The sequence below is a fragment of the Podarcis raffonei genome, chromosome 5, assembly GCF_027172205.1.
Source record: "Podarcis raffonei isolate rPodRaf1 chromosome 5, rPodRaf1.pri, whole genome shotgun sequence".
NCBI lineage: Eukaryota > Metazoa > Chordata > Lepidosauria > Squamata > Lacertidae > Podarcis > Podarcis raffonei.
In genome coordinates, this window is record NC_070606.1 from 69,372,335 (window position 1) to 69,379,443 (window position 7,109).

Genomic DNA, 7,109 nt, shown 5'->3' on the forward strand with positions numbered 1-7,109 from the left:
ATAGAAAGGATAGCTATTCCACTGTGAAGTCTCAGATTTCATTGGAAGCCAGTGGAAAGAATTCATAATAGATATACAATATTGCATGCATCCCACTGCAACATTGGCGTGCATTTTTAATAATGCTATGTTTTTTAAAAATCATATTTTTTTAAGAAAAGAAACATTATTTTTCAATTGATAAGAAAAGAAACTGCATTTAAAAAATCATCACAGGGAAGGTGTGAGGAGGGGAATCGGTGAAATTTGTCTGGATGGGTTTTTGCTACATTTACCTAGGGGTGCTTGCTACTGTTCTTTCCTTCATTCCACAAATCATTTCACCAGTGATCTGGACTCTGTGTCTGTGCTTCCTTTAAAGTCCAGGGTGATACATCTTCCCATGGTTCCCTACCCACCCAGATCAGGAAGCATGGCTGGCTAGGGAGACTGCAGAGTCTGGATAAATGTTTAGAGGGAAAGCAGGGTGGGTGGGGGCTAGGCACCACCCTTCAACTCCTCACAATGATTAGGTAAGCTCAAAACCTGACACTCACTCAAACTCTGAGGAAATTGTAAAGTACCCTGAGAATGGGAGGGGGAAGAAAGCTTTTGAAAACTGGAGGTCAGATTTTGGCACACCACTATCTTCAAGAGACACAGACCCTGTGGCCTTGAAGTGGGACAGTGTGTTGAGTAGAGCTGGTTGTCTCCAGTTTTTTCTTCACTGAGCATAAGAATTGAAAAAGAAGAGAACGGCTAGAATTGGCAAGGTCTGCTCTAGTGGATGATTAATGCTGCAATCCTATACATGTTTACCTGGAAGCAAATGCCATGAACACAGTGGGACTTACTTCTGCATAGGAATGCATTTGTTACTGTCCAATGCCCTTGATAGTGCTTGGAATCATAATAGCTCTATGTGTTGGGCCACTATTCAACCCACTAAATAATGACATGCTTAATGCTAGCAAATGAGTCCATGACTGTGGGTAAAAACAACATTGGCCCAAGATTTCCAAGGCTTTAATTCTTCTTCCACTGACCTGCATGGCTAGGATAACCAGATGCAAAACATGGCAGACTTGTAACTTTAAGAGTTGCATAGTTTTCAGCTCATCCACCTTGTCATCATCACCATCACCACCACCATCAATTGGCTTCCACACGTCGAAAAATGCAGTAAAACAGCTGAAGACACAACCTAAAAACAATGCAAAGTAGACACTCATAGAAGAGACTTATTTACCCAGCTGAACAAAAATGGCTGCTTACCCAGTCAGAGAGTGGGCAGCCGTTGCAACCCAACGTGCCAGCCTCCTTCCCTTTAGGAACAACATCAGGATGAGGCAGCCGGTCATGGGGAATTCCCAGACTGGCTACTGGAGATTGGTGGGCTTTCCTGCCATCGTCTTATATGAATCCTGGCCAATCCGGCTGGTCCAGGTAGGAGGGGCTTGGGACCCAATAAAGAGTGGTTGCGGCTGACCCCAGGCACTGCTGAGTTACTGTGGAGTAGGATTCTGAGATTTTTGGAACGTGAAGGAGAAGCTCTCCTGAAGATCATAGTGACCTACTGGAAAGACAAGGGATAAGACAATCTCTCAAGTAACCTGGTCTTAAATTGCATTTTTACACAGCAGAAAAGCATAGTGTTCCAAAATAGCTAAAAAGCAGAATAAATTCACAGAGTTTATGACGACTATTTTTTGGAAGATATAAACTCTTTGAACCTGGGTAGGTCAGATGACACATACAAATTTCACAAACAGTTCTAGACAGATCTTTCACCTCCCTGACCCCAAGTTGTTTGTCTTATGATGCTTAAAAATTGTGTCTGCTCAGACATATCCCATAAGGACTTTTAAACTCAGTCAAACCTGAGATGAATATTGTTCAGAAAAGGAGTGGGGGGAGTATTTAAAATTCTTCTTATTTTTATTATTATTCCAGCACTACCTGAAATGCAGTATTTTTGAAATCATTTTAATAAAACTTACAATCTTCTAGTGCTTGCTGATTAATATAGATATGGCTCTAAAAATAGCCATTAAGCAAGATAATTCTATGAACAATCACAGTTTCACATCTCAGAAATGCCTTTTTTGGGATTAACAAAAAAGAGCCTAATGTCCCCTGTTTATGTTGTTGCATAAGGGATTTTTTTATCCTGCTCTTTAGCCAAGGAGGAGGAGGAGGAGGCTTGCAGAGCAGTTTAAATGTCACTAAAACCACCTGGGTGAAAAAGTTCAAGCAGAGGAACTGCCAAAAATTACTGGTATCTCCACTACACTGATGGAGCAGCCCTGCATCCCTTCTCTTCCTTTGTAAAGTTATGAAGAAAAGTGAATAGACATTTATTGTAATATTATAACATATATAAAAGTTACTCCAGGAGACAGTGAGTTACAAGTTGAACATTTTTTGTTGCTTTTGAGGTGATTATTCTTTGGTGACTAGAAATGATGTTTTCTTAAATAGTATTGTTGGATGAACCTTTTTAATGTATGTTATGGTTTGTATGGGTGGTTGTTTAATTTTCACCTGTAAATAGCTTTGAGAGTGTTCTGATGTAAAGCGACTCATGCATTTAATAAAATGTAACAAGCAAACAAACCAACAAACAAACCAACAAACAACATAGGTCAATGATATGCAGGAATATTCAGATGACTTCTGAACAATTAGACAAAATAATAATATTGCATTGACTTCATCACCCCAACCAGTATCTGCAAATAGCTGTTTTGATCTATCCAAAGTCTGGATAACTGAAATCAAAAGGCAACTGAGCTAACGTCCTAGGTCAGGGATGGTAAACCTGTGGTCCTCTAGATGGGGTTGGACCACAGCTCCCATCATCTCTGACCATTGCTCATGTTGGTTGGAGCCCAACAATGTCTGAAGTGCCACAGGGTCCTTAACCTTGGTCTACCTTATTTCTTATTTAAAGGAGCCATTGTAGTGTTGTGGTTAGAGTGTTGGACTAGGACCTAGGAGACCAGGGTTCAAATCCACACTCAGCCATGAAGCTCACTAGGTGACCTTGGACCAGTCACTTGCTCTCTGAACAACGAACCTCATAGGGTTGTTGTGGCGATAAAATTGAGGGAAGGAGAACTATGTATGCCACCTTGAGCTCATTGGAGGAAGGTGAATGCAACAAATAAATCAGGTGAATGCAATAAATCAGTCCAATTTACCGGTTGATCGTGGGGGTGCTTCAGGTCGATCAACTCTGGACTCTACTTCCTACTGAGAGTAGAGCTTTTCCTACTGGGAGTAGATCGCAGTCTCTTGGGAGTTGGACGTGCCTGCAATAAATAAATAAACAATATATTTTTAAGATTAATCTATCACTTAAATATTATGAAAGAAATATGATGATAGATAAAACAATTTATCCTATGACATTCTTATTAAGCATTCTCAGTATGTAGGTACAGTAGTTTGCTGTAGGTACATTAAAATTATTATTAGAAGATGCTTGAAAAGCATAAGCTACCCTAGTCTGCCAGCAACCATAGCTAATTTCAAAGCCTAGTCTTTCTACTATGAGTTTCTTTGTTGCAGGTAAAATGGGTTGACAATGCTTCTGTTAGCAGCAGCGGATGCTCCTTAGGCAATATTGAAAATCAGTAGATGAAGAAATAGCAGAATTCATAAAGTGTAACAGGAGGGAGACGAGTGTGATTTTCTGTTGGGTAAGCAGAGAATCAGGTTAGTTTAAATTCTTTGAAGGTTTCTTCCTTCAGTATTTCTGAAGTTTTATAACAAAGCAATAAAATAAAACAAAATAAAGCTTCACCTGCAAGAAAATAGATATGTGAGAACTTCAATTTATCCCATAAATCTTTGCAAAGTCCTTTTAATTCCACTATAACAAGGGTCACCAGCTTTCTGATGCCCATGGGCACATTTGCAAAAGTGAGAAACTATTGTGGGCACCATGCACACACTACAACCAAACATACACTACCACATTTTCTACTGGCTACAATACAACGCTGTGATTCGAGGACCCGATCCCCACTTGGGGAATAAAGACACGTGGACACAGTATGTAAGGTTAATGGGTAAGGAAAAGGCCACAACTTTATTGATTACAGCATGTGAGAAGGTATTGGCTTAGGCATTGGACCACGGAACATTAGACTCCACCCACTCGGAGAGGGGTGAGCCCAAAGGGGGTTTATTCACCAGATGGTGGAGCCTGTTGATGCTAATACAACTGTAGGCTCTCTCCCGATGTCACCGAGGGTCGTGCCATGGCCCCCCGCCACACGGGCATCGGACAGGATCCACAACTGCCGGATTCCTTTAGCGGAATACCCAAAAAATGTGTGTGCAATGGCGGGGATGGTTGGCGCGGCCGCGTTTGAATGGCAAACCACGCCCCCGCTGAGCTTCCCTATTGGGTGCCCAAGCGGGGAGGGGCGTGGCACGCCAGCCCTGGAGTTGAAGCAGGGGGTGGAGCACCCCCTGCATGACGCGGGAATCGTCTCCCGCTCAGGAGCACCACGTTGGCAACTCCTGTGTCTACAGTACCATAAATAAAGACTGAATACGATTGCAATGCATGATGAAAATGGGTTCAGGGCTAAATTAGGTCTGAAGTATTGCAAGCATGTACATTGAGGGACTCTGCAGACCACCAGAGGCCACTTCAGTAGTTAGAGTCATTTAGCGGAAAGTGTTATGTTCTTTCTGTAGCATATTTTAACTTTGACTTGGTTTGAGTTCCACATAGGAGACACAAGGCAAGCGTCATTTCACATCTACATGTAGTGAGTGCGTATTTGTAAAATAAGAGCAGGACACATTGCTGTCATTCATTAACATGCATATAACATCTACAGATGAAAAGTGCTACACAAATCTCATTCCTAGAAGTGGAGTATGGCTGGATCATTGCAAAATAGACTATTTCTTTATTACTATAATCTTTGCTTCAGTCGTATAATAAATGTATGTGATAGCCCAAGCATGAAATTGCTATGGGCACGAGACATTAACAAATCAGCAAAGCAGGTGCCTAGAGGAAATAACCAAGATGAACTTGCCTATCTTGAAACATCTCTTCCATCACTGACAAAGAACACAGCGACTTCAAGTGCTCCGAGTACAGGGGGAAGGCAAAGCTAAATTGCTTTGGGGGCTACTGACCAAAGGAGCTGTTTGGCAAGGAAACTTCATTTGTAAGCACAAAGAACTACAGAAGGGTACTCAGATGGAGTGTTCAGTTTTGCTCCTTGGGTGACCATGGAAGAGACATTGTCACATTGCTGGATCATTTATTCATGTGGCATCTAGTATCATTTTTCTCAGAGACTGAACCAGAGGTAAAAATCTTTTTTGGTGTGCTTTAAATGGCTCATAATTGCATGCAAAGGTGGTGGTCACTCCCTTCATGGAAACAATTTAATTCATATTCATATTCAAGCTCTAGAAACCAAATTGCCTGAGTGATTACCAGGGCATGGTTCATTCCAAATACTTTTGCTCGTTTGTGACACACACACACACAGACACACACACACAGCTACCACAATTTGCTCCTGGTTCATATTGTTTGCTGCATAGTTCATACTATGCTGTCCTTACTATGTGGATTCAAATCCCTACTCAGCCATAAAGTTCGCCAGTCATCAGCTCTCAGCCCGGTCTACATTCCTGGGTTGCGAGAACATAAAATGTTGGAGAGAACCATGGATTGCATTCAGCATAGCACTAAGGTGAATGCTCTGTCAATGCAAGGAATTATTCATGGTCCTCTTGCTAGCCATTACCATGTTATGTATGTATGTATGTATGTATGTATGTATGTCTTTGTCCATTGATGCTTTTGAATTATGGTGCTGGAGGAGACTCTTGAGAGTCCCATGGACTGCAAGAAGATCAAACCTATCCATTCTGAAGGAAATCAGCCCTGAGTGCTCACTGGAAGGACAGATCCTGAAGCTGAGGCTCCAATACTTTGGCCACCTCACGAGAAAAGAAGACTCCCTGGAAAAGATCCTGATGTTGGGAAAGATGGAGAGCACAAGGAGAAGGGGACGGCAGAGGATGAGATGGTTGGACAGTGTTCTCGAAGCTACCAGCATGAGTTTGACCAAACTGCGGGAGGCAGTGGAAGACAGGAGTGCCTGGCGTGCTCTGGTCCATGGGGTCACGAAGAGTCGGACACGACTAAACAACAACAACATGTATGTATGTATGTATGTATGTATGTATGTATGTATGTAAAAAGAGAGTGCAGAACCATTTTCAAGTGATCTACAACGTTTCTGCAACCTGGATGGAACTTGTAGACCAGCATAACCTCTGCTTGAAAAAAAGGCAAATAAACCCCCCATGAGATCAGAGTGTTTTTTGTCCTACACTACAAGATTCAAACACTTTCAAAATCCAAAATCTCTGACTAGATTATCCTTTATGAGTGGGAGAATATTATCCTGCATGAGTAGAAGAATATTAAACTCGTATAGCAGATTTTATTGAAATGGAAATCTTTGTGCATGTGAAACTCTTCTATAGATTTTAGAACAAGAGGATCAAAACACTTAATTTATGCATATTACTTCAAGAGGCAAAATATAAAATCCCACACTAGAAGGAAACTGGGTCAGTTCGACTGACTGCTTTGCTTCCTGTAATCTTTAATTTCTGATCCAGGTTTGCACTGATCTGCTGTAGAACAACACAAATCCAATCCCCGCCTTCCAAATAATATGTTGATCTATGTTAGCTGGGTGCAGTCAGTGAATGCATTAGGAGCGAACACTTAAAGAATGCCTTGCAAGGGAGCGATTAAAAATTAATACTAAGCCAGAGCTCAAATGGTAAACATGTGAAGCCTATTCAATAGGAACCATAAATAATGGAAAAAAAGAAATCAATGTAAATAAAATGCTGACAAGTGCTAGGCTGTGGCTGTTCTGTGCTGTAAACCTTCTCTTTCTTCTCTAGACAATTCTGATTATGCAGGACTTTTATCCAAGCAAGCCAGTTCTCTCCACCCCTCGCTGCTGGAGAGTGATGTCTCAGTCTTTCACTATATAACTGTATAGCTAAATCCCAATTCACTGAGTGAAGATGTTTATAGATGGAGGGAGGAATCGTTTACTGCT